At 56.3% G+C, this 25,191-nt stretch overlaps 1 protein-coding gene across 2 annotated transcripts in view; it reads right to left on the bottom strand.

The window, feature by feature from the left end:
* UNC5B (unc-5 netrin receptor B) overlaps positions 1–25,191 on the bottom strand; it is an 81,135-nt gene that overhangs the window by 36,679 nt on the left and 19,265 nt on the right. The gene's annotated exons all lie outside the window — the stretch shown is intronic.

The following is a 25,191-nucleotide window of genomic DNA, read 5'->3' as shown; positions in this document are numbered from 1 at the left end:
CAGTTGGCCCTCGGTGACTCAGTCTTCTGGGTTACCTCCCCCCAGCCGTTCTTCTGCCCCTGGCATCCCCCGCTCTAACAAGCCTCTTCAATAGAGCCTTTGATCCATGCTCTCCAGGCTCCTAGACCAGGACAGCCGGCTGCCTTCGGCGAGTGGTGTTGGACAGAGGTGGCTTGGGGAGGACAGGGACCAAGATGGGACGGGCACAGCCCTGGGGTCCTTGCTTTAGTGTGTGTGACTCCCCCAGCCTCACCAGGATGACCAAAGGCCCTGAGCCTCAAGGCCCTCCAGGGGAGGTGAGAAAGCTGCTGAGATTTCTGGGAGGTGCCTGCCTCTTCCAACACTGCTGGGCCTGAACCGGAGGGCATTTTCAAAAGGACACTTTAATTAGGGAATGGGGCGGCCAGCCAGCGGGATTATAGGGCCACACCCGGTACCATCAGAGGCCTCTCAACGCCTGGCCAAGCCTGCAGGTCTTGCCTCCACCTCCTCCCTGGAGTTGTGAGGAAAGTGAGGCGGGGCGGAGGGGTGGGGGTCGTCCCTGAGCACCTCTGCCTGTCGTCCCTACAGCGGGGCCCCTGGAAAGAAACACTGGAAATCTCAGGCATGCTTTTTCGAGCTGAGTTTGGATCTCAGGCACAGAAACACAAGTGCTGGAGACAGCTGACCAAAGCAGAGAAGCCGTCCTCTGAGCAGGAGGCAGGAGGAGTTCTAAGCCACTTCCGCTGGGCCACGGAAGGAAGCGGGCCCTAGAGCCTCCACCCCTGACCCTGGGTGCCCCTCACCTCTCTCCACTGAAAGGGATGATGACAAAGGTTGGTTTGTCCCCTGGAGGCTCTGGCTCAAGCCCAAACCGTGTTGTTGCCAGCGTCTTTCCCGGCACTGCGTTCCCACGTCCAAGATGGGCAGATGTGCGGCTGCCTGGGGCTGTCCACCCCTAAGCATCAGGAGTGGGCACACAGGGCCCAGGCCCACTGACCTGGCTGGACTGGGGCCAGGGCACCCCACTGTAGGTCATCCCCGTGCCCCAAGTTCTTCCTCTATAAAATGGGGAGATCTGCAGGAATCTCCCAGGCCTGCCGTTCAGGTAAATCATCACCTACGTGAAAGTAACCAGCACAGGGTCTGGCCGGCGTGCTCAGAAAACCTCGTTTAGGTTCAAGTCCTGCTCATAGGTTAATGGGCTATGTGGCCCTGGGCCAACCACTTCCCCTCTGGGAGCCTCAGTTTCTTAATCTCTAGATGGGGTGAACAGTAGGTTCTGCTTATAGAAGTGAAACATTTATAACCTGTAAAGGGCTGTCCAAGGCTAAGATCACACACAATTCTTTTCCTAATGAATAGCTACATGTACCCTCCCTCTACCCTGCCCACGAGGTAAGGCTGGGACATTTCTATCCCAGCTTCCCACCCCGAGGCTCAGCCTATCCCTTGTCATCTGCCAGCTGGCTCTTGGACAGGTTGGTGACTGGCGGGTTCTTGGACGGGCAGGGGGAAGAGAGGCTTTGGATGTTTAGGTCTCTGGGGAAGAAGTCTTCACCCACTGGTGAATCCTCTCCTCGACTGGCCACCAACCTCAAGAGAAAAGACAATGTTGGGGTAGGTAGGGTGGGACAAGGGTGGGGACCTGGGCGACCCTGGGAGCAGATGGCATGAGCCAGGTGGGCAAAACCCACCTTTAGCTCTTCCTCCTGCTTCTCTTGAGGGAACTCCAAAGATTCCTTGGGATGCCCCAAGTTGTGTGACCTTGGTTAAGTCCCTTCCTCTCTCTGGACCACCTTCTTCCTCTAAAAGGACACTCTCCAAGAACATGGCTTGTCCTGTTGCTCTCTGATGCTTGGAGTAGAGGGCTCCGGGAAAGGCACAAGCAAAACCAGCCCCTCCACACTTCACTCACTGGCTTCAGTGAAAAGCCAGGTGTCCTGGGGGCCACAGGGCTGGGTTTGGAGGAACACGGGTTGGCTTCTGGACACTCATGAAGCAAGAGTGTTTGAAAGCACCAGGGCTTCACTCCAGGCTCTCCTGATCTGCAAGCCCTCCCCTCCCATCCTGTGCTTGGCCAGCAGGCGTCAAAGATGAGCATGAGGCAACGCATGGAGCAGCCTAGACCTAGAGATGGGAGCTGGAGCTGAGGGCACACACGTCTCACCAGGGGGTTGGGGGCCCTTGCTTTCAGTGGAAAGAGCTCTGGCACGCACCCGGGGGAGAATAGCGGCATCGATAACTGTGGAATCTTAGGCTTTTCCTTCTTTTCTATGCCTGGAAAATGGAGCTGTGAGGAGTCCCTCACCTAGTGGATAACCTGGAGGAACGAGAATGACTGTGTGTGGAGCACTTAGGCCAGCACCTGGCTCAGGTGAGCACTCACCAACAGTGCCCAGTTAATGCAGCGCCAACCTTGGAAACATCGCTTCAGGTCCCCAGGCCTTTCTTTGTGCTGCATCTGGAAGGTGGATATCAGGACGTGCCTGGTGCGGATCACACGTACTACAGGGTTCAGCACAGGCCCGGAGCACAGCAGGCACACGGGCTGTCTGTGGGAGCCGCTGAGGCCGGGCGAGCTGGCAGGGCTCCCCACACACCTGGCCGTGGCCTGCCCCGGTTCCAGAGAGGGAACAGAGCCTCGTCTCTGCCCTGCAACAGACACGGGTTTCCTCACTCCTTCTGGCTGTCAAGCCCCAGATTGCTGCTGGATCCCCAGCCAGGGCCAACACCTTTCACACCCACGTGGCCCCTCTGTGCAGCACCTGGTGTACGGAGGCGGGAGCTCACCACCCAGTCTGGGATGCCTTCCAGCCTGGGGCTGGAGGGGAGCGGGGAGCCCGGGGCGGCGGCCTTGATTCTGCCCATTTCACAGACTGAACACGTTACCGAGGCGTTAGCCACCTCATGTGACTGGTCTGGGTGGCCTGACAGGGAAGGGGGTCCCAGAGAGAAACAGGGGTCCTTAGACACCTGATTGGAGGCCAGCGGAAACTCTCAGCCCAAACTTCCCAGTTCACCATCTGTTTGGTAGTGAAAAGAATGGTCCCACATAACAGGTAAGGAAACAGGCTCAGAGGTGAATGGCATGCCTGGCTCAGAAGCAGGGTTGGCGGTGAAGCTGGGGTTTGAGCGCAGGGCCCTTCTCTTCCTACTACAAGGCCAGACATGCTGGTTGGGGGATGCAGGTGGAGAGGAGCAAGGCAAGATCTAGGGGTACAGCTGACTCTCCTCCTGCTCGTCCTTTTGTGCCTAGCAAAGAACCTCAGGAAGCACTTGCTAATTGACAGAGGAGATCCAATGAGACGTAGCTTTCCAGGGTTCCCCCTTAACCTGCCCCTGCCAGGATGGTCTATGTTGGCTGCTGGACCCCTTCCCCTCTTGCTACTGGGGCTATCCCAATTCTCCTTAATATACTTCCTTAATCCTGTGCCCTACCCTCTCCCTGGACCAGACTGGCCCCCCAGCTCCACATTCTCTACTTTGCCTCACAATCTATGCCTTTTTTATGGCCTTCCTTTCTATTCCCCTGGGCTCAACTCTGGATGGAATGTTCCTGTGACATCCCAGGGAGGCAGGGAACCTGGGCTCTTGTCTCAGCTTAGTAATCAACTGCTGTGTGACCTTGAACAAGTCCCCGACCCCCTCTGGGCCCCTGCTTGCTCATCTGTCATTGAGAAGTTAGGTGAGAAGTTCTGATGTTCTATGAATATCAAAACCCACACCAAATGTTCAGGCTGGTATGCTGGTGGACATCTGGGACCTTGGACTCCTGGCTCACCTCTTGGCTCCCCACTGCGGCCCTGGAGAAGCTGGTCCAGGGACTGGGCTGCCAGACAGGGCCATCCTCTGCACCTCTGAGTCCCTGTCTGGGCTCCATCTGCTTTCTCAGAGCTTCCTGTATGCCTCTGTCTCGGGCTTCTGCTCCACTTCCCTCTGTTTCCCATCCTGTGCTCGCCCCCAGGCAGCAGAGGTTGCCCCTGTCACTGAAGCCAACTCCTGGCGGAATTATTTCCCTCTGTGCTGGGCTTCCATTAGTAAGTACAGCAGACCCAGGCAGGGCGCTAGGGAACGAGGCAGCCATAAATCACCGTGGCGCTCTCTCCGAGCCTGGCTGCTGACAGCCTAGGAGCTCTGCTGGCTCAGCGGAGTCTCCCATCCTGGAGACGCCGGGCCAGTGCTGAAGAGGCTATGTGAGTGGCAGTGGTACAGGGTACGGTAGGCACACAACCACTTATCCAGTCACCGTGACATTGTCACCATAGCACCCTGCCCCAGGACATGGTAGGGAACTTGACAAGTCATTGAGACTCAAAGCCTCAGTTTCCCAGTCTGTAAAATGGGGTGATCATACACCAACCCTACAGAGTTCATGGGAGGATTACCTGAGGACCCTGCCCTGCCATGCCCCACGCCAGTCCAAACACACACACACACACACACACAATGCCAAGGAGCATAACTCTGTGAACTATCCCGTCTCCCCTGTGGTAGGGGAAGATGCCCTGCTTGCCTCTGTCATTTACACGATCCCCTTTTGCTTGGACGGAGGCCGGCCTTTTGCGTGGGATCCAGACTGCCCATGTGAAATCAACCAATGCCAGCAGAGCTCACCGTCGACCCCGTCTGGGGAAGGTGAGAACTCAGCCCGGCCGGGAGCCTCTGGCACCCTCAGTGAACAAAGTTTGGCTGAGAAAATTAAATGAGATCACAGGGGTGAGATTAAAAGAGCAAATTGCTTGAAAGGGCTTCCGCTCATTCCAGATCTCACTGCAGATGGATGGCGCTAATTACCGCTTAGTAAAGCAGGTCCCTAAGGGCCCCTGGTGTTTCTAAGTTAGGGACTCTGGAAGCCAAGGCAGGAGCTCCTTTTGTCTCCAATTCACATTCCTTTCCCCCACAGCGAGGGGTAGCTGGTGAAGTGTGTGATATCTGGAAAACACCTTTTGCCATCTTCGGAGGATGATGACTTGGGGATAACGCTTGCTCCCAGTCCACAAAGCTATGTGGCCACAAGGGTCAAGGACGGCATGTCTTCTCCCGAATTCCATTCTGAGAAGCTCTCCCGAAGCGCTCAGCCAAGCTGGGTTCATGGAGATGTTCACTGCAGTGCTATTTACCAGGGAGAAATACCCCCACAGCGGGAACTGGTGGAGTAAATTCAAGTATATCCATTGCCCATATGTGGGTGATTCTGAGGTGGGAACAGGGCTACGATGATGTCTATGTAACCGCATGAGAAAGGCTCGTGCAATCAGGTTAAGCAAGGAGACCTGAGTGTGACATGAAGCACTGACTTTGATTTGGCCATAAAACACACCCAAGCCTAAGCCTGGAAGGAAATACAGAGAGAAAGACACTGATATAATAGGAAAGCAGTGGCTGGGTCTGGTGGGGCGGGATTATGGGGAGATTATGGGGGGCAATATGGCAACATTATCTGGATGATATAAGCAAGCAAGCAAACAAATGCATCCTGGATTCAGACGTACTGGGTCCAGATTGGGGAGAGGACCGGAGCCTGATCTCTCAAAGAGCCTCAGGGATTCTAACAAGTGCCCCTCAGGCTGCTATTCTGCAAGCCTGGCCAACATTCTAGGCTCATGTAGTGTGTGACAGCCTGGGGGCGGGGAGCCTGTGGGGGCCAGAGGCCATCCACCCTGCTCTGTGCACCTGTTGCTCCAGGAAGGCCTCTCTGGGGATGTCCCATTGTTCTCTGGCCAGGAGGAAGGTGGGGGCAGGGAGAATGGCTGGTTCCAAAGCCAGGAAATAAATCTCCCCAACCCAGCCTCTCCATTCAGGCCGGCTTATTGATGGGGACCCAGGGGGCCTGGGGAGAGCTAGTCACCTTCCCAGGATGCGTGAGAAAACTTCTCTGTGCTGGGCCCATGGCGTCTTATAGACTCTGGGGGCCCATCCTGGAGGTTTCCTCTGGCTATTTCCTGGCGTTGTCGGCCTCACGCCGCCACCGCAGCAGGACACCAGGCGCCCACAGTCCCAGAGCCAACTCGCACCCCTCCCCTTTAACCACAGCCCACTGGGACCCAAGCCTTGGGGTGGGCAGGATGATCTCCACGGCCCTTATCGGATCTGATAGTCTGTGAAGGGAAGAGACCCCCACCAGCTCCCCTAGGACACACCCTGCCATGCTAGGTGCAGAGAGCCATGGACATTTGCATGTAATTTACATCAATTTGATAACCACCTGCTTTCACAGAAAGAGCATTGAACCAAGAGTCAGAAACCCCAGAATTCAGTCCTAACAATACTACTAACTGGATGTGACCTTGAGCAGATTTCTGTCCTCTCTAGACATCAGTCTCCCACCTACTGAATGGGGGTCGTGCTGCTGATCTGTAAGCTGACATGATATGGTAAATAGGGACACACATGGAGCAGGGAGGGGGTCCTTGAGATGCCCCTCTCAAGCTGTGACACACACCCCGCCCCCCCCGCCCCGCACCAGTCACAGGACCTGCCTGGATCCCTCCTGGCAGACATTCCTGAGGTAGCTGCTCTAGCCTCTGGGCGCCCCCCACCCCACTGGTGCTCACCTCTCACCCCCAGGCTATGGGGGTCCCTGGGGAGGCAGAGTGCTCACTGCCCCACCCAGCACTCCTGCCCCTCCTCCCCTTGGCAGCCCTTGGGGAAGCCCAGCTTCTGAAAGCCTGAAAATGCTGTGAACCAGGTGCTAGGGAGCTTGGCAGGGCCCCAGGGAAAGGGAGGCAAAGCCCAAGCTGCCCAGGGACTGAGTAAACTCAGCATACATGCGCCCGTGCACGGGCGCGCGCGCGCGCGCGCACACACACACACACACACACACACACACACACACCACTCCACCCTGTAGCCTGAACCAAAACCACAAAACAGTGCCATTCCCGGCATGTGCCACTCGGGCTGGGCCGGTGAGCCTGCCCACCTGCTGCGGGCAAGGGCCTGGGTGACGGATAAGGGCCTGGTGGAGAGCAAGCCTCGTCTCTGGGAAGTGCCGTTGCGGCTCCTTGCATCAGGATCTCTGGGGCACGGTGCCAGGGGAAGGGCCGAAGCTCAGGCAACGGTTTACTCCGACTCCCGGGCCTTGGCCCCACACAGCGGGGTGGCTAAGATGGCCTCACTGTGGGGTGTGGCATGTCTGATAGTGCTTTGTGGATCCCCCAAGCCCACAGCTGATGAGGGATAGGGTGTGGGCGGAGGAGTCAGGGTGTGAGCTGCAGAGGCAAAGAGCTAAGAGGGACAGGGTAGAAAAGCCCTTAGACCCTGGGACCCCACAGCCTGTGCTCTGCCCAACTCATCCCAGCCTGGAGCTCTCCAGGAAAAGCCCCCTCTTTTCCCCAACCCCCGTCCCTCTTCCCTGCCTGCCCTCTGCTCCTGTGGGAAGAACAGACTGCCAGAGTCTGACTGGTTGTCTCTAGAATGTACTATCATGCTTTCAATGCCTTCACTCTCCCCAGAGTTCACAGGTGCTGCCGTCTAGTGACGCCAGTCCCCAGGAAGGGCTCTGGCCCGGGGCTAGACACTCCGTCTCTCTGAACCTGCTTCCTCCATTCCGAATGGGAGAGAGGATGCCTATCTCTTGTGTTGCTCTGAGCGCTAAAGGGGGCGATTTAATACAAGTTCAGCGCAGTGCCTGGCACACAGTAAAAATCTTAAAATTTGCCAGCAGCTGTTATCATCAGCAGCCTCTTGGAGCCTTGATTTCCTCTTTTGTACAATGCAATGCAAGTGCTGCCTCCATGGGGTGAGTGAGATTAAAAGGAGGTGAGACATACAGATGCACACTGCCAATAGGAGTGGGCAGGGCGGAGGGCGGGAGGCTGTGGGCTCAGGACTGACGCTGGGCCCCCGTGAGGTACAGGTCAAAGGTGTTTACACTAGAACGGAGTCACAGACGGGAGCCACGTACTGTGTGGCCAGGGGCTCTGTGACGGTTTCTGCTGCCCCAGGCCCAACATCGTCCCATTTGACGGATGGAAACACAGAGGCCCAGAGAGCCTCTGGCAACAGACCAGCTCACAGTCACACTACGCAGCGAGGGAACAACTGAAGGAACTAGAGCCAAAAAGCTCAAACTCAAGATTCATGGGGGCCTCTGAGAGAGCAGAAACTGCTTCCCCTTTCCTTTTTTTTTTTTTTTTTTTAAAGTACGGACATTTAGAAACACATTGTAATCTACAAGATAGTTATTTTAAGCCAGATCACAGCTCACTCTTCTGAGGAGGGGGAGAAAAGCACTCACTTCTTGTTGTTCTAAACTCACTACATGTCACTTTCCATACTCACAAACCCTGCATACCTAGTATACCTCAAGCAGCAGCCTTCCAGAAAAGTCTAGTCAATCTGACAACAAACGAAATGACAGACTGGAAATATACACCCCCAGCCTGTGGATTTTTTTTTTTCCCCCAGAGGAAAAAAAAAGGCTTCAAGAAAAATAAATAGCATCCTCACTTCTTCCCCGCCTGAGCTCCTGTGTAAGACTCGCATATGAGACTCCGACAGGACAAGAGTTCTCTCTTGGTTCATTCATCCCTTTGTCTGCCCAGGACCGTGTGGTGGGAGGTTGGAGGGAGACAGAGCTCAGGGTCTTCGCAGGGACCCTCTGCAACTTACATCACCTTGTCTGCAGGCGTGTGCGACACAAGTGAGAGACAGCATTTAAAAGCAAACTTATTATGGTACAGGCCACCTTTGTGACACACCGGCCCACAATGGCTTCCATCGCCCATCATGGGGCAAATGGAAAACTGCTCTCACAGATGGAGAGGTGGGTCCTGTGGCCTGTGAGTCGCAAGGCCAGGGCAGCCGCCAGAAGAAAATCCGATTTGCCTTTAAATGCCATCTACAGAGTGTTTCTATCACACCAACCGCCTATGACATTAAAGGGTAAGAGGTAAGAGTTTAAAAGTTTAAAAACTGCATGAAAATGTATGAAGACTGTGGCTACAGGGAGCAGACAGACAGACACATGGTCAGTGTGTCTGCCAAGGCTCCCTTCAGCTGCCCCTAGGTCCCACTGATCGGTCAAGCAAGGATGAGGCTTGCCTGGGGAGAAGGCAAAGGAGTGTGTGTGTGTGTGTGTGTTTGCATATATTTGGGAACATGTGCATATGTGGTGTATGTGTTTCAGTGTGTTTGTGAGTATCATAAACACAAGTGAAAACTCACGAGAATGTGCTGGAAAAACTCCTGCCTTTTTTACTTTTACTCTCTTAGCAGGAGCTAGCATTCTCTAATCATTCAACCAAGCAATGGGATGATGTCTGGTTCCCTGACTCCATATCAGTCTGCTCAGAAGACTGACTAAAACCCAGACAGCCATACCTGGTAGGACGGCTGCCATGGCTGAGCCCGTGACAGACATCACTAGCTGCTCCCAGCACTCTCTCCAGCTGAGCCTGATCTCCACCTCGGGATCGGCACAGCTCCTGGAAGTCATTGCTGTCTGTTCAGGGTTGGCAGGCAAGAGGACGTCTATCTGCCATCCCTGAAATGGATGGTCTCTGGAGTTCCTTCCACCTTGAGCATACGCTAAGCATCCCCCTCCTCAGGTCTACTAGATCCAGACCTATGTTAGAATCCAGGGGCAGGTGGGGGCAGGGCAGAGAAGTAGGCTCTGCTCAAGGGAGAAGTACAGCCTTTGCTGTTGTGCTGGGAGTCAGGAGGGGGAGAAGCCTTTGTGCAGCCATGAGAGCATGGTAATGAGGCTGCGACCAAAGCCCTGGAGCCAGGATGGCAAATACAGGCCTCAGTACCACTAGCTCCAATCCCGTGCCCAGAGCAGACATTCTTAACTGACACTAGGTGTCAGTTTACAAATGACACCAGCTGTGGCCCTACAATTCTTCTAAATGTAACCCATCAGGTAGTCACCCTCTGCTTGCAAACAGCCACCAGAGATGAACTGTTTTTGCCAATGCTGCCCTAGACTTTAAGGTACGGACCATAGGACTAGGGAGGTTGGGGTTATAAGGACAGGCTTCCTGGGAGAGGCAGGAATTAGGCTGGGACTTGGGAAGCACCAAGACCCCCAAGCCAGAACAGATAGATGAGGAAGAGAAAGAGGCCAAGGCCGGGAGAAAGGTGATGGTGGGGGTTCCCAGGAGGGCCTGGGGGGGAGCACGCCAGCCAAGGCAGGGAGCATTGTGTTTGGATAGAGCAGAACGGCTAGAAGGTCAGGAACATCCTGGGAGCCAGGTCAAAGGGACTCTGGTGTCTGAGCCACTGGCATTAAAGGCCCTCTCATTAAAGGCATCCTGGGAGCGGGGCCTGGGCCCCCACAAGGAAGGCCTTTGGCAATTGGGAGGCCCAGGTCCAATGTACCACGGGCTCCCAGTGCCCCTGCCCGCTCAGGAATGGGAGATGCTTGGCCATGGTAGTCTCTGAGGGGGGCAGGAGACGTGCACCCGTGGCCCACACATTTTCCACCTGGTTTCTTTGGACTGTTCTCCTGAGCCCAGATCTGTGCTCAGGCAAGAAAACCACATCTCCAAGACCCCGTCCCATGCCTCAGGGGAACAGTCTGAGTTCCAGAGTGGAAAGAGAGAAATCTGTGCCCCAAAAGGCCCCATGGGCACTGGGACATGTGGCCAGTACCCTATGAGGGACTTTAGTAGGGGACTCTCTAAGTACTCTCCCCTGACCCAAGATGTAATCTTGGTTTTCCGTCTGTATAATGGGTTGTTCCCACCAACTGGAAGTCTGCACTGCTCACTGGGCCACTGCCTCCTGGCCACCTTGGGCTTTGGGTTATGGAGGACAAATGGGGAGTGACGGGAGGGAGGAACCATGCTGGGGGCTCTCCTAGAGTTAGGGATGACAGCTGGGAAGCCACATCCTCCTGGACAGCTCTGGCTTCAAAGAGCCTTGCCTGGAAAGCATGGTCTCAGCACAGAACTACAAGCGACATTCCTACAGGGCTAGTGGCCTATCTCAGCGGACAAGCTCAGAAACCACACATAAGAACACTGTTCTCTCAGCCCTCAGCCCTTGACTAGAAGGGCAGCCGGGAGCTGGCAATCCCGAATGGGCTCCCCTTGGCAGCCTGTGTCGGGCCAAGGACTCAGGCTGCTTGCTATGCCCAGGCTGGAAGGTTCTGGCGCCAAGACTGGGTGGACGGCCCATCAGAGACGCCTAAAAGGAGTCTGGAACTTGTGGCAACCCACGGTCTGTGAGCTGGGTGGAGAGGAGGCCACGATCTCGCTCTAATGTATGTGTTCAACCCTGGGCTCAGTCAGGCACCTGTGTGGGGCTGCACAGAAGGGATGGAAAACTAGGGCACAGAAGGGTCCCCCAGAACGCCATCTGGATCCCATCCACCTCTTTACTAGAAGGAGCTATGGTTTTTGTTTGTTTTTTAAAGATTTTGTTTATTTATTTGACAGAGAGAGATAGTGACACGGGGAAAGCAAGCAGGGAGACTGGGAGAGGGAGAAGCAGGCTTCTCACGGAGCAGGGAGCAGGACTCGATCCCAAGACCCTGGAATCATGACCTCAGCTGAAGGCAGATGCTTAACAACTGAGCCAGCCAGACGCCCCTGGAAGGAGCTATGTTTGGGACTACCTGACCAACTGATACAAATATGAGCATATATATAGAAATAAGGAAGGATGGACGGGGGTAGTGGTGACTGCAGGCCAGTGGCGTGTGTGCTTTATGCCCTGGTGTGTGTGTGTGTTTGTGTGTGTGTGTGACTGTGTCCTCTGCCTCGGTGTACACACCTGTAAGCGGACACCTGTCAGCAATCCCTTGAGTTCAGGGAGCCTCCCGTTGCCCACAGGAACGTGGACACGGGGCTGTGTAAATGCGCATTAGAGCAGCTGCTTTTTAAAACAAAGAGCTTGGGCTGCAAAGGAAAATGATGAGATTCTTGAGAACGTCAAGAGCAGCAGATACTTGCCGGTCTACTGGGGGTTGTTACACTAACCGCGTGTCCATTCTGCCTAATACATAAATTACTAATGTAAATTAAAGGATAATTGAAGCCCTTTAGGCCCAAATATTTAAATTATTTAACAGGCAGTAGGGAATGGGAGAAAAAAGGAAGAGCTGAGTTTAACACCCGGAGAAAAAAAGTGCCAACTCAGGGGAAGAAGGGGAGGGTGGGCCCTGCCACTGGTTCAGCCCTCCTGGGTGGGGGGGTGAGGATGTGCAGGTCCCAAGAGCAACCCGGACAGGGGGAGGGCCTCCTCCTGCTCCAGGATGGCTCTCTGCACTGTCTGTATGGCCGCCCTCCTTCCCTTCCTTGTTCCTCTCCAGCGGCAGCCTCCCTGGGCATTCCTGCTTGGGTAAGCACTGCCGAGGCCAGAGGCAAGGCTGGCTGCCCAGCAGGGTGGGGAAGCCTGACTGCCTCCTGCTCAGAGGCTCTGCCACTAGGAGAGGAGAGCAGGTCCAGGGGCTTGGGGCCCTCGGACAGGTCCCCAGGTTGAACCTGGCATCTCTTCCCCTAAGATCTCACCCACCTGGCAGGGCCACACTCACAGAGGGCCCGCAGGGGCTCACTGAGTCTACCCCTTGTTAGAGGACGAGGAGGACAGACACACAGGAGGAGGGAATCAGCAGCTAGCTAAAGGCAGAGGGGGTGCTCCCCATCTTCTCTCTTATTCCCTGAGGTCCTTGAAAGGGATCTCCCAGACACAAGACCCCAAATCACTAGGGAGCCTTACTTCCCTGGCATGAGACCCCAGGGCAAACCAAAGGAAGCATGTCTTTCCTGAGGTCCTCTGTCTGCTGTCTGGAACTTGCTGCCTGGTTTTTCACCGACCTGAATGGCAAGAACTCCCAACCATGTGCAGCTTCTAATGTGGGGGGTATGGCCATGGTTCACAGCCTTGCCAAGACCTGGGGGCTGGGGAGCAGAGATGGGGAAGACTCAGTCTTCTCAGGTCCCTGAAACATCTCAGCTGGGCTGGGGAAGGGTATCAGATTAGAAGTACAGAGGGTCAGGTCTGGGGAGCTCAGAGGGCGAGGGCCTCAGCAGACAGCGCCCTGAGTGGGAGCTCATCCAAGAGCAGAGCCCTCCGTGGGCGGGACAGAAACAAGGCAGACCTGTTCATTCATCTCTCTTCTGCAGCATGTTCCCGGGCAGGGCAGGGTGGTGGGGACCCGCTAAGTGGCTGGCCAGAAGGAACAATGCCTTCTCCACAGGCCCCAGCCCTCCCTTCAGGCCTAGCTCCAGCAGCACCTCCTCCAGGAAGCCTGCCTGGTGTGCTGCGGATGTCTGTACGACCTTTTTGTTCTCAGACACCAGGAGCACCTTTGCAGCAAAAACTGACCTTTACCATCCTTTTTTGTCCTGAGGAACCATGGCCAAACAATTGGGGGCTCAGTAAATATTCAGGGATGAGCTTCCTGGACAACCCTGCTGGGGCCTGGACCGCCTCTAGTGGACAATCAGGGCCATGGACTGTCTTATTTGGTTTGTGCTGGAATCCGGGGAAGGCTGGAGCTGGGCCGCCCCTGACACAGGGGTCATGAGCAGTGGAGGCATGAGCAGATGGGTGTGGAGGGCCTTAGGCCGGGTCCCCGGTCATGGAGAAAATGGGCCAGGGATGATGGATGACACAGGGTCCAGCCCTGCCGCTGCGGAGCGCCAGGAAGTTGGGGTGCTCAAGAAACACTCCTCATGGGAGACTGCTGGCCCGAGGGCTGTACCTCTCTGGGTCTGGGCCTTAGTCTCACTGATCCTACAGAGAAATACTCACAGCTTTTCTCCCTCAAAGGACAAGCATGGGAGCAGAAGCATGATGGATGGGAAAGGGTTTTGACAAATACAGAATCTAGGACAATTACATTCATCCCTCCCTTCTTCCTTCCCTCTCCTCTCCAGTCACCTGGCCACTCACCCACTGATTACTAAGATCTAATGGGCACATACTGTGACACCCGGTGGGGTCACCTTCTGTGGAAGGAGCCCAAGGTGCCCACAACATGGTCCTTGTCTGGGCCCCAACTCCTCAGTGAGGTCTCCCCTACCGTCCTAAGGACCATCCCACTAGGGACTCAACTAGGCCTGGGAGCTATCCCACTACAAGGAACCCGCACGGGCCTTTTACTCTGGGGTCCTTGCTAGGACCTCCCCATATCCCCTCACACCCCTCAGAATCTCACCCCTTCCAGCCTGCCTGCAACCCCTTCCCTGTAACCCCCTCTTGGCCAGGAAGGGACTCCTGTCAGCTCTGTTCTTGCCTGAGGAGCAGCCTTTGCCAGCAGCTGGTCTCCTGCCCTGGGGTCAGATTTTTCTTTAACCTTCCAAAGGCGGGAGTTTCGTCTCCCCCATTTAAGCCCCCGGCTGCCTGAAGTTAAGCCCAAGCCTGGGTCTCAGGCCTCTCAGGGCACCCACTGCCCCTGCCCCAAGCCAGGCATGCCATGCCTTCCATAAGCCCTCGCTGAAAGGCATTAATACTGGACCCAGGTAGGGCTGGAGAGTTTATGGAGCCATCACAGGTCCCCTGTGAGGCAAGCAGGGCTGACATTATTTGCTCTATTTTCATAGGAGGCAGGACCACAAGCTGGGCCACGGAGACACAGAACGCAAACTCTCGCCACCCCCCTGAAGGGCCCAGATCGCCTGGAGATGCAGTCGCCCACGCCAGTCTCTAGAGGGCACAGGGTAGGGACTAACAGGAGCCCAAGAAGCAGATGGCAGGGCTGGCCCAAGACCTCTCTACCATGCTGTGTGGCCAGTCTGGGAAGTCACCTCGCCTGCTGCCCTACTGGCTGCCAGGGATGGGATGACATTCTCAAGACCCATTTGCCTCCTCTGTTCCCCCACCAGGAGCTAGCTAGGCTGTCTCTTCCCCAAGCCCACACAGATGGGCAATTCAGACTCCAGCAGTGGGGGCTCTGGGTCTCCTAGTCTGTACCACTAGACCCCACCTGGGTTCTCCTGATGGCAGGACCTCCAACCCCCTCCTACTCAGCTCCTATACCCTCCCAACAAGAAGCCCAGCCTAGTGCTTCTCAGACTTGAAGCAGGTATGAATCACCTGGGATCTTGCTGGAATGCAGACTCGGATTCAGGAGGTCTGGGGCAGGCCTGGGACTTTACATCCTTAACAAGCCCTCAGGTGAGGCTGGTCTGGGGAGCACACTAGGAGTGGCGAAGCTCTATGGGGCTCCCTGCGCTAAGCTCCCAGCTTCACGACACTCCACAGAAATACCCAGCCTCAGCTTCCTGGAGGGCCAGCATCACGGAGAGAGGACACGTCATGTAGAATAAAAAGAAATCTTTTCAAAAGTGGTCCCTGAGGGTGGGGGGAGCAGAGGTCAGAGAGAAGAGCGCCTGGGGACAATAGTGAATAGAGTTAGGATTATTTCCTGAACTCTGACTCCTCGTGGGAACAGGGTTATGAAAAGCTTTTCTTAAAATGGTTATTATTTAGTGGGCTGTCCAAAATAAACACACACACGCACTGCACGGAGCCAGGCAGGAAGTGAGAAACATCTGGGAGACATCTGGCTGCCGGAGAACTGGGAAGTGGGTTGGGGGGGGCGGCGGGGCAGAGAGAGCTGGAGACGATCTGTGTGCCACGACTGCCCACGGATGCACACGGCCATGACGGTGGGACTTGGGGGCACGCGTGCACGCACACGCATACTCTCTGTCTCTTCCTCTCTCTTTCTCTCTCTCTCGAAGTAGTCCCAGTGACCTGCAGGATCCTTGCTCACAGCGGGGCCCGAGAACATAGGTTCTCGGAAGTGGACATCCTTGCTCTCAGCATCCGCCCTCCCTCCTCCTTCTCCTCCTCCTCTTGGATGTTATTATATTTATGACTACCTCTGTACGCAAGCTGAGTGTTTTCCTTCCACCTGCTCCCTGGTTCTCCTAGAAAGGCAGCCGCAGGAGGTAGGCAGAACCCTGGAGGAGACATGAGGATTGCTGGGCGCCCTCCTGCCTTGCCCTGAGCAAGGGCATGACCTAGGGCGAGCCTGGAGGCTCCTCCGAGTCTCACTTTTCTCCCCTGAAAAATGAGATGTGCTTCTCCTGCCTGGAGAATATTCATCCAACTGAGTTTTGCTGCAAGCCTTCTGTAGTGCCAGGAAACTGCTGGGTGCTGGGTGTCCTTTTCAGAGATGAGGATTCAAACTTAAGCATCCACGTTTCGGGCGCAGCCATAATGCCTGAGCGGTCCCAGTGTAGGGAGCCACCTGCTCCCTGCAAGCTTTGGGCCAGGTGACAAGAAGACTTGCTGCAGCCCATGAGGGTTGGGCTCAGAGACTCCTGACTAGGCACCGGGGCACCCCTCACCCTTTTTGTACCGCGAGTGATGTGCGGAGGAGACCTGAAGGGCAGGCACCCTGCATTGTACAATTCTGTGTCCCCAAAGCTGCCTGGCCCAGGACTGGCCATTGTAGAATAGGTAGACAGTAAATAGAGCAATGGGAGGGCTGGGAGAAGGGCATGGCCTCTGGAGACAGACAAAAAACCTGGGCACAGATCCTGGTGCCGGTGCACACTTGCTGTGTGCACCATGACCACTGACTTCACCTCTCTGGGCCGTGCTGTCCTCAACTACACAATGGGGAGAACAATGCTCAGCTGACATAGCTGACAGGTCAGGCCCTTCACACGGTGCCTGCTGCTCGGTTAGCCCTCAGCCAATGTCGCTACTACCAGGTGCAGATGAGATCTGGAAGATCTGAAGAGCGGTGGCCACCGTATGCCGTCCCCCGTGCCCCAGTGGGGACTCCCCTCTCTGCTGCAGAGGGCCTTCCTGAGACAAGCGGACAGACTTCCAGCTCGTCCTGGCCTCTCTGGTCCTCCTGCCCTGGCCATTTAGGCCCCTGGGGTGGGGAGGGGACCCCTCTGGGCAGCAGAGAGAGGACGGACTCTCCTGGAGGAAGACTCATGCTGTAATAGACACACGATGGATGGCGTCTTCCCAGAACTTCCAGAGCTGGGCCATCCAAAACGGCTGCTGCCAGCTATTTAATCTTTAATTAATTAAAATGAAAAATTCAGTTCCTTAGTTGCGCAGCCATATTTCCAGAGCTCAACAGCCTCCTGCGGCTAAGGCTACCACGCAGGACAGTGCAGGTGGAGGACACGCCCGTCCCTGCGGGCAGCTGCTGCAGCACCAGACCGCGTGTGAGTGCCTGCCGAGTAGCCAGGGACTCCGGGGAAAGTCTCGTCTCCCAATCCCGAGACTCCGGGACAGCCCCACATCTGCTCTGCTTTATAATCTCATCAGAGGTGATGTGCGAGATAACAGGGCTGAGGCCAGGGCTGTTATTATCCCCATTGTTAGAGGTTTGTTATTAAGATGAACCTGGCCTTAACCCCCTTCAATGGCCCAGGAGCACCGTTATGATCCTGTGTCCTTGGGCGGCACTTAGAGGCTCAGGGCCTCGACTCTGGCCATGGTAATGGGAGGCTCCTTCCAGCTCTGACAGCCTGTGATTTAAAGATAGAGATCTCCTGGGGCAGTGCCAGGTGGAGAAGAAGGCGAGCCTCGAATCTGGGTGCCTGTTACTACGCGGCTGTTCGAGTCCAGCCCCTGCTCCCAGGGACGGAGTGAGGTAGGCCTGCTAGTGCGTTTCCCCTGCCTGCCTTCCCCCCACTCAGACAATACAGGGCTACCTGGGCAGCACTCAATAGGGGATGTGGGGGGAGGACAGCAAGGCCATTCCCAAGGGCAGTTCTCGCCCCTAGGGCCTCTGGCCCATTCCCTGAGCAGACCAGGGCCACCAGAGCCAGCACTAACCTTGAACGTGGTCAGCCATGGTCATGGAATGCGGTCAGGTTCCATGACGCAAGGCTCTGACTCCAGGGGGCTGAGCTCTGGTACAAATGCAGTGTGTTTGAGGAGGCCTTGGCAATAAGCCGAAGCAATGTCTAGGACATCTGTGGGAGGCTCCTGCTGCAGTGACGGTCTCTCTAGGTGGCCCCTTGGGCACTTGTGGCCCATCAGGCTTCTCAAGGAGGCTTGGGCAACCTCTCCTCTAGTCAAAGCCGACCACAGCTAACTGAATCTCAAGAAACAGGCTCAGAGGGCAGTAGAAGGCAGCCAGGCATCACGGAAGGCCCGGCAGCAGAGTGATAATTATGGGGTAGGGTCCAGGGGCATGCTGCCAGAGTGGGACATGCTGGCTGGTCACTCAGCTTCTCTGGAAGATGGGACCAGAATTCCTGCCTGAAGAGGCTTCCAGGATGAATGGGAATTGATGCACGTAGAGTGCGCAGAACAGTCCCTTGCTTACACGGGGGCCCCTGTGGATGGTGGACTCAGAAATGTCCAGCCCCAAAGCCAGAAAATCAGAGACTCGTGGACTCCCAGGCTGTAAAAGAGAAAGCAGTCTAGCCGGTCATCCAGAATCCCCCTCTCCAGGCAGGAATCCTCACCAAAGTTGTCTCTGGCTCTTGGGAACTGGTACCCAGGAGCCTACTTCCTCTTACTTCTAAGGGCCATCAAAGGAACTTTCTTCTGATTTCTCAGGCACAGGCATTCTCAGGCTAGACAGGCTGGCCAGAAATATCAAATATGCCTTCAGCTTGCCCTGGCTCCCATATTCCCCCTTGTCTCTTAAGAAAGGAGACCATGTAGTGGGAGGGGAGTGGGGGGAATACGGGAGGGCAGGAGGAGGGTGGGTATCTGCTTGGGTCAGAGAGAAGGCAGGCCTCAGCTGCACAGGGAGGAAGTCGTTATTGCTGTCCTCTGCTTGACGTGACCCTCACAGGAACCAATGCATGGGCCCTGTGGGAGACTGGAGTCAGAGGGAGAAGGCAGGACGAGGGGTAAAGCTGGCCCTTCCAGGCCTCACCACCCACACCCACCCTGCTGGCCCTGTGCCCATGCTGGAGCCTTCCAGAGGCAGGCCGCACACAGCACCTCTGTGGGTGGGACCCCTGGTTTCTGGGGGCACTGGCCATGCTCCAAGGGCCTTCCTTTCTTACTGGGGATATTCGGGTCCTGGGCAAAGGGAAATTTAAAGCTCAGCAGGTTATGTCAGCAGAGGAACTGAAGTGGCAAGTGGCTGGCCCAGAGCCAGGGGCTGGGAGCCAGAGGAAGCAGATTTAGGCCTGACCAACAGCTGTCCACGTTGTCCCCAAAAGGAGCAATCCCCATGGCAGGAGAGTGACAGTGCCACTCGGGGGCGTGGAGCAGAGGCTGGTACGTGAGAAGTATGGCTCACAGTCTCTGGCACCCCACTGGAAGCAGAGCTTCTTGGCGGGGACTGAGAGAGCACAGTGTAGGAGTGGGGAACGGAGGAGAGGCCGGCCTGGCTGGGCAACCAACGCGCCCCGTTTGGGCCCCTGTCTGAAAGCTCCCGGAGAACAGCTGGGCCCTCTTCTAAGGACCCACATAGGACATCTGCTTCTTTTTCCTCAAGCCCAAGGCCCGTCCGTCTACCCTGCAGAGCCGGTGGCTCCCTGCAGGCAGGCCTGGAGGTTTACATGCACAAGGCACACACGGAGAAGCAGGATAGGAGCCTAGAACGCGGAGCTGATAAATCTAGCCTTTGGCCTCACCCGGGAACCCTCTGGTATGGGTGATCGGTCACGACCTGGGAGCCAGCTGCCCACTGCCCACCTGGGGAACCCTCTGCTGAACAGAGAATGGGGTGGGGGGAGAGCGGGGGGGCGGGTAGGGTGGGTAAGGGGGGCGGAGTTGGCGATCTTGGCTGGGCCCTGTCTAGCTTAGCACCAAATACTATTAGCACTGGGAGGAGCATGGCGTGTAACTTCCGAGCACTTCTGATGTAATAGCCCTGGGCTGAAATTCTCAGAGATCCTCCAACTGACCCCTCAGAGTCTCCCATCAGGTAGGTGCTGCTGATAAGAGGGAAACAGGGCACAAGACGAAGTGATCTACCCAGGGACACCTGTGGGAGGCTCCCAACTGCTTAGCACTATGGGGAACCATAGCCCGCCACCCAGCCGTTCCTTCTTTTGCCCACCCCGCATAGGAGATGGTTACTGCTGCTCAGGTCCCCCTTCCCCATTAGCAGGTTCTCCTGGGGGAGGTCTTTGTTGACCTCACACTCATGGAAGGTGTTGCCCAGAGCTGCTAAAACCCACCCCACGAACTATCAAGTTACCTGCTGCCTTACTGAGAAGTGATAAGCCAGCCTCTCCTGGGTCAGAGGCCCCATGGGGACACAGCGTAGGTTGTCCGCAGGCCACTCAAACCTGAACCTGCCCTCTCTGCTACCAGCCAGCATCTACCACCATCCCCCAGCCACCAGCCTCCAGCCAGGACAGCTCAGCAGCAGGGAAGTTAGCAAGGCCTCTGTTTCTAAGTCTGAGCCCCACAGAGACTGGAGATGCTATGGGAGGGGAAGAAGCACATGGAGCAAGGAAGTGGGGAGGATGGAGGGCCAGAGTGAGTGTGAGCAGCATAGCCTGCAGTCGGGCGGAAACTTCTGGAAGACAAGAGCATCTGGGGCGGGGGTGGGGAGGGAGTGGTCCAGGAACAGGGTCTCCCTGGCCATAACCAAGGGTGCAGGGCCACTGTCCTGGCTTTCATGTCCCCTTTGGGAGCAGCAGGCGACCTGCAGAATGGCTGATCCCTGAGAGCTGTGAGCAAGCCCTTCCTGGGGCTCTATTGCTGGGAGACTGGCCTTTCCACCCGGGGCAGGGCTTATTTTTAATGATTACACTCCTATTTATTTATTTTGTGTTGAATTCCCCCTCCCAGCGCCAATTTCTGCCTCGGGGCGTTACAGGCAGCTGGGCTATTTGTGGTGGAGTTTAATGAGGTGACACAGAAGCGCCTTCTCTCCCACCAGAAGACAGAATCCCCTCTAGCCCCAATTACCTGCCTGGTGGGGCCCTTCCCACCTCACTCACCCTCCCCAGCTCAGGTTACTAACCCCCTCCCCCGACCCACCCAGCTCACCACAAATGAGGAAAACGCCCCACATTTATTGTTTTTACATGCCTTAAGGTAAGCATTAAATGTTTCTCAAGACTGAAAAAAAGAACTTAAGGAGCCCTAATAAAGACCATTCCTGCTCCCAATAAAGCCTCCCTTCCCGACCCTGGAGAGGCCACAGGCTGAGGATGGAGGGCCCTACCCTGCAACAGACACCAGACAGGCACACAGCTGGTGTGGAATCCCCATTTCACAGATGGGAGAACTGGGGCCACCAGAAATCAAGTCACCCCCCAAGGCCATATGGTCTGCAAGAGGTAGAATTGAGTTTTGAAGGCAGGCTACCAGACTCCAGAGACCCCCTAACCACTGAGAGATATCCCCTCACACAAAGTGTCATTTAAACTTTATGACAATGGACGTCACGGGGGGTAGACTGCTATTAATTGCCCGTTGAGGCTGACGTGGAGACTCAGCTGGGTTAACTTGTCGAAGGACACAGGGCTAAGCAGTGGGAAAGGTGGCAACTGACCCTTCTGTTGCCAGAGCTTGTCCCCATAAGCATGTGTCTTGGTGACCAAGAGAGAGGGGTCCTTGGGCAATGTGTTCACAAAGCCCTATGGCTCTCACAGACTGCCCCTCCCCCCACCAACCCCAAGTTCGGGTCCTGGCTCCTTGCTCTCCACCACTGCACTGCACACCCACCCCAGGCTCTTAGGTGCCCACCCATCTCCATTTCCCATTCCGGCAGTCCCTGCGTCCCATGCCTGCCTCCTCTAGGAAGCCTTCCCCCATCCCAGCCATGGAGACCCTCCACCTCTGAGCTAGAGAAAATGTGAGCTCTTTCTCCATAAGCATCCATCTTCTCTCCCTAACTGCAATTTTGTGCACTCCTTGGAGCAGGTTCTAGGTCTCCTTAGGCTAGGCACAGAAGGGAATTAGAATAATGGGGGCTTCCCTGTTCTCAGGATACATCCAGGAACAGAGTCCCTCTGTACCTTCTGAGGCCTCCACTGGCCTGCCAAGAGCTCCAGGGAGCCCCGAGCCTGGATTCCCTATCCATCCCCCCTGAGAGGAGAAGCACTGCAGGTTTCCCTTGCACAGAGGAGAAACTGAGGCATGGCTAATGGTAGCACCAGGGAAGAAGCACAGGAGACTAGTGACTCAGATACAGGCTCAGGCAGAGGGAGCCCCACACCCATAAGTGAGGAGCCCACTGCCCACCAGGGTGGGGTGGGAGAGCCCTGGGCCCAGCTCCGAGGAGCTCTGAGAACCACTTTACGACTTTCTAAGTGGGCGCTCTGCTGACAGCTTAACAGCCAGATCCTCCCAGCCCCGGGCTTCATATTTACGAGCTGGAGGCTCCGGAGGGGGAGGTTCAGGAATTCAGCCCACACCACCCAGTCCCCAGGCCCTCTGGCTCCGGGGCCAGGAAGCCATAAAAAATGATCTTGCCTTGCTTCCCTTCCCCCAAATGGTTTTAGGGGGCTGGGGGAAGGGACCGTGAGTGGAGGTTGGGAGCAGGGAAGATGCAGGGCCTTTTCCAGAGCCTGCGCAAGTTAATACTCATGGAGAAAGATGGCTGACCCCTCAGCCTCCTGACACCCCCCAGCCCAGGCTCCTAGGGCAGGCCTTTGCTGGTCCTGAGGTCCCTAGCCAGAGCTGCTGACGACTGCACATGATCGTATTTATGGAGCACCCACTCCAAGCCAAAGTATTACCTCCAACCTGAGGCTGTATGTCCTCATCCCACCTAGGCTTCCCAGTTTACAGCTAAAGAGCGTGAGGCCCAGAAAGGTAAAGGAACTCGCCCAAGGTCACGCAGCGTGTTAGCGATAACATACTGACCTGACGCTAGGGCTCCTGACTCCCAGGGCCCATGATGCAGACTCCTGACCCCTGGGAGGCATCCGACCTGCCAGTGGGTGAGAGGAGTTTGACCCCTTCTTGTTCTGAACAGGTCTATCTGGACATTGCCTGAATGTGACCAGATGCTCTCTAGGGGCGGCCCTGGCTCTCTAAGGCAGGGGTGCCCCCTGGAGCCAGGTCCTGGGCCCTGGTGATGGAGAGTCCCTCATTTCCAGGCTGAGGCCAGAAGGCCATGCTAGCTCTGGCCATCTGAGTCCTGTCCCTAGAGCTGGAGGAGAAGCTCTAGGAACCCTCAAGCATTCTCCCTCCTCTGTCCCTAAGTGTCCTCAGCCCCTGTCTGGCCTGGGAAGGGCCAGAGTCTCCCACAGGATGTGGCCGTCTGGCTGGCTGTAGCCGCTACCACATCCCCTTTGGACACTGTCCAGGCCCAGTGCTGAGGAACGCTGACCACGGAAGCGACCCCACCCTCTGGCCTGCTCTGGCCCGGCCCCCCGGACACATACCCTTTCTTCCTACTAAAGTGGGTCAGTCTACCCCGGGGAAGCCAGGCCTCAGCTCTCTGCTAAGCTGGGGGGCTCAGTCAATGGCAGCCAAGCCCCCAGCTGGGTGCAGGAGGGGCGGTGAGCAGGGTCTGGCCAGTGGGGCCTGTTGGTGGCCACCCACCTCCTGATCGCCACCCCCTCCTGTCTTTCTCTGTGGGCTGGGCCCTCTCCCTGGTGGCCCCCCAGTGAGGGGCTGTCTGCAGATAATCAGCGAACAGATTCGGAAAGAGGGAGGAAAAAAGCACTCAGGCGCCAGACAGGATCCTTATCTTCTGGGGCGGAATGTCAGAGGCAGCAGCAGCAGCAGGCCGGCAGGAGCCCTGCGATGGAGCCCTGCATTCACAGCCACAGGGGAGGAGGGGACCTGCCCTGGGCACTAGGAGGAAGGAGGGCAGGACGGTCTGTTCTGGGCCTGCAGAACTTGAGGACCAATGGGAATCTGGCCCTCCCCAGGAGGGGCTTTAGATACCAAGTCTCCAGGCCAGCCCCCAGGCCCCGCAAGCTTCCACTCACCCTGGGACCTCCACAGAAGGACAGGGGAGGAGGGGCTAAGTGAGTCCACCAAATTCCCAGCCAGGAAGCACAGGATCCAGACCCAGACCTGCACAGGCTGGGCCATGGCCTTAGCCACCAGATGCTGGCTACATTCCCTGATGAGCTGTGCCTTGGTGCTCTCACCTGTAGAATGGGGATTAAAAGCCCCATTGCCTCTTGCATGGAACTACCGGAACCCTCCAGGGAGACACTGTCTGTGAAGACTAAGAAGGGCCAGGAAAGGGGGGGCGTGTGTTCTGCCTGAGGCTTAGAGCCTTCCACTCAAGAGGCTGCTGGCTGCTTCTCACACAGCTTGGGGGCTCACAGAAAAGCTCTACGTCTTGGGACTGACTGGCCCCCACACTTCCAGTGAAACCCTGTGGCATGACAGTGGTTCCTTTCACAAAGCAGAAAGCAGGCTTTCTGATGGGGCACTGTCTTCCCGGGTTGGTCCGTAAACCTAGAATAGGACTGAGGAGCCTGGATCCCCCTGGCTTGGACTTCTCCTCTGGGGCTAGACTGGACCCCAAGCATGAGGAGTCATCTGTGGGGCTCCAACAAAGGCCTCGGGGGGAGGGCACCATCAGTGGGGGTTAAGGGCACAGGCCCTAGATTTTGGTTCAAATCCAGGCTCTGCCACTTCTTAGCTGTGTGTCCCTGGCAAGTGTCCTCACTGCCCCCCCCTCACATGACCACCTGGGGCCTCAGTTTCCTTGTCTGTGAAAAGAGAGATGCTTTTCAGCTCTAATATTCTGTGACTTTATGCTTGATTTGACACTTGGGTGTCTGCACTATAAACCTTGAACTGGAACACCAAGGAAACACACACTCCTATCAAAGCAATATCAGACTAAGAGTGACTGGGTATCCTAGAGCAACCTGAGGCCACCTATGCATTCCCTGGGCCTAATTTCCTGCTGGCCTCAGCCAGGGGCAGTCAGAGTAGAAGCCCTCTGCTGGAGTTGGCGAGCTGACCTCTCAGGGAGGGGGCAGGAAATGCTAGTGGGTGTCCCACAAAGAAGGAAAGACTTCTGGTTGGCAGTGGGGATTAAAAGTACAGCCCCCTCTCCAGCCCCATGAGGGTCTGGCTGGCCTGTCCTCCAGCTGTCATCTGCAGAGCCCTGAACTAAGGCCAGTCTGGGACAGCACCTGCCTTTGGGGCCTGCGTGAGTGACGGACAGGAGGGGGATGGGACCAATGGGAGGAGGCGGCACGAAGGCCTGGCCAGCAGGAGGGGTGAAGGTGAGTGCTGGCTGGAGCCCGAGCATTTTCCGGGCTGTTATTCTGGGCAACTTTTTATTTATTCAGAGGCTGGGGATGCGGCTTAGCATCTGTCGGCTCAATATTTATTACATGCACATTGGCCTTGTACCACAGATCCTGGGACAGGGCCACCACAAGACCCTCTTCCCCCATGTCCTCAGCGAGAGCACACTTGATGACCTGC

This window comes from Lutra lutra, chromosome 14 (assembly GCF_902655055.1).
Source record: "Lutra lutra chromosome 14, mLutLut1.2, whole genome shotgun sequence".
In the NCBI taxonomy this organism is placed as follows: domain Eukaryota; kingdom Metazoa; phylum Chordata; class Mammalia; order Carnivora; family Mustelidae; genus Lutra; species Lutra lutra.
The sequence above is the reverse complement of the archived record's forward strand: the minus strand, read 5'-3'. Positions and strand labels throughout refer to the sequence as shown.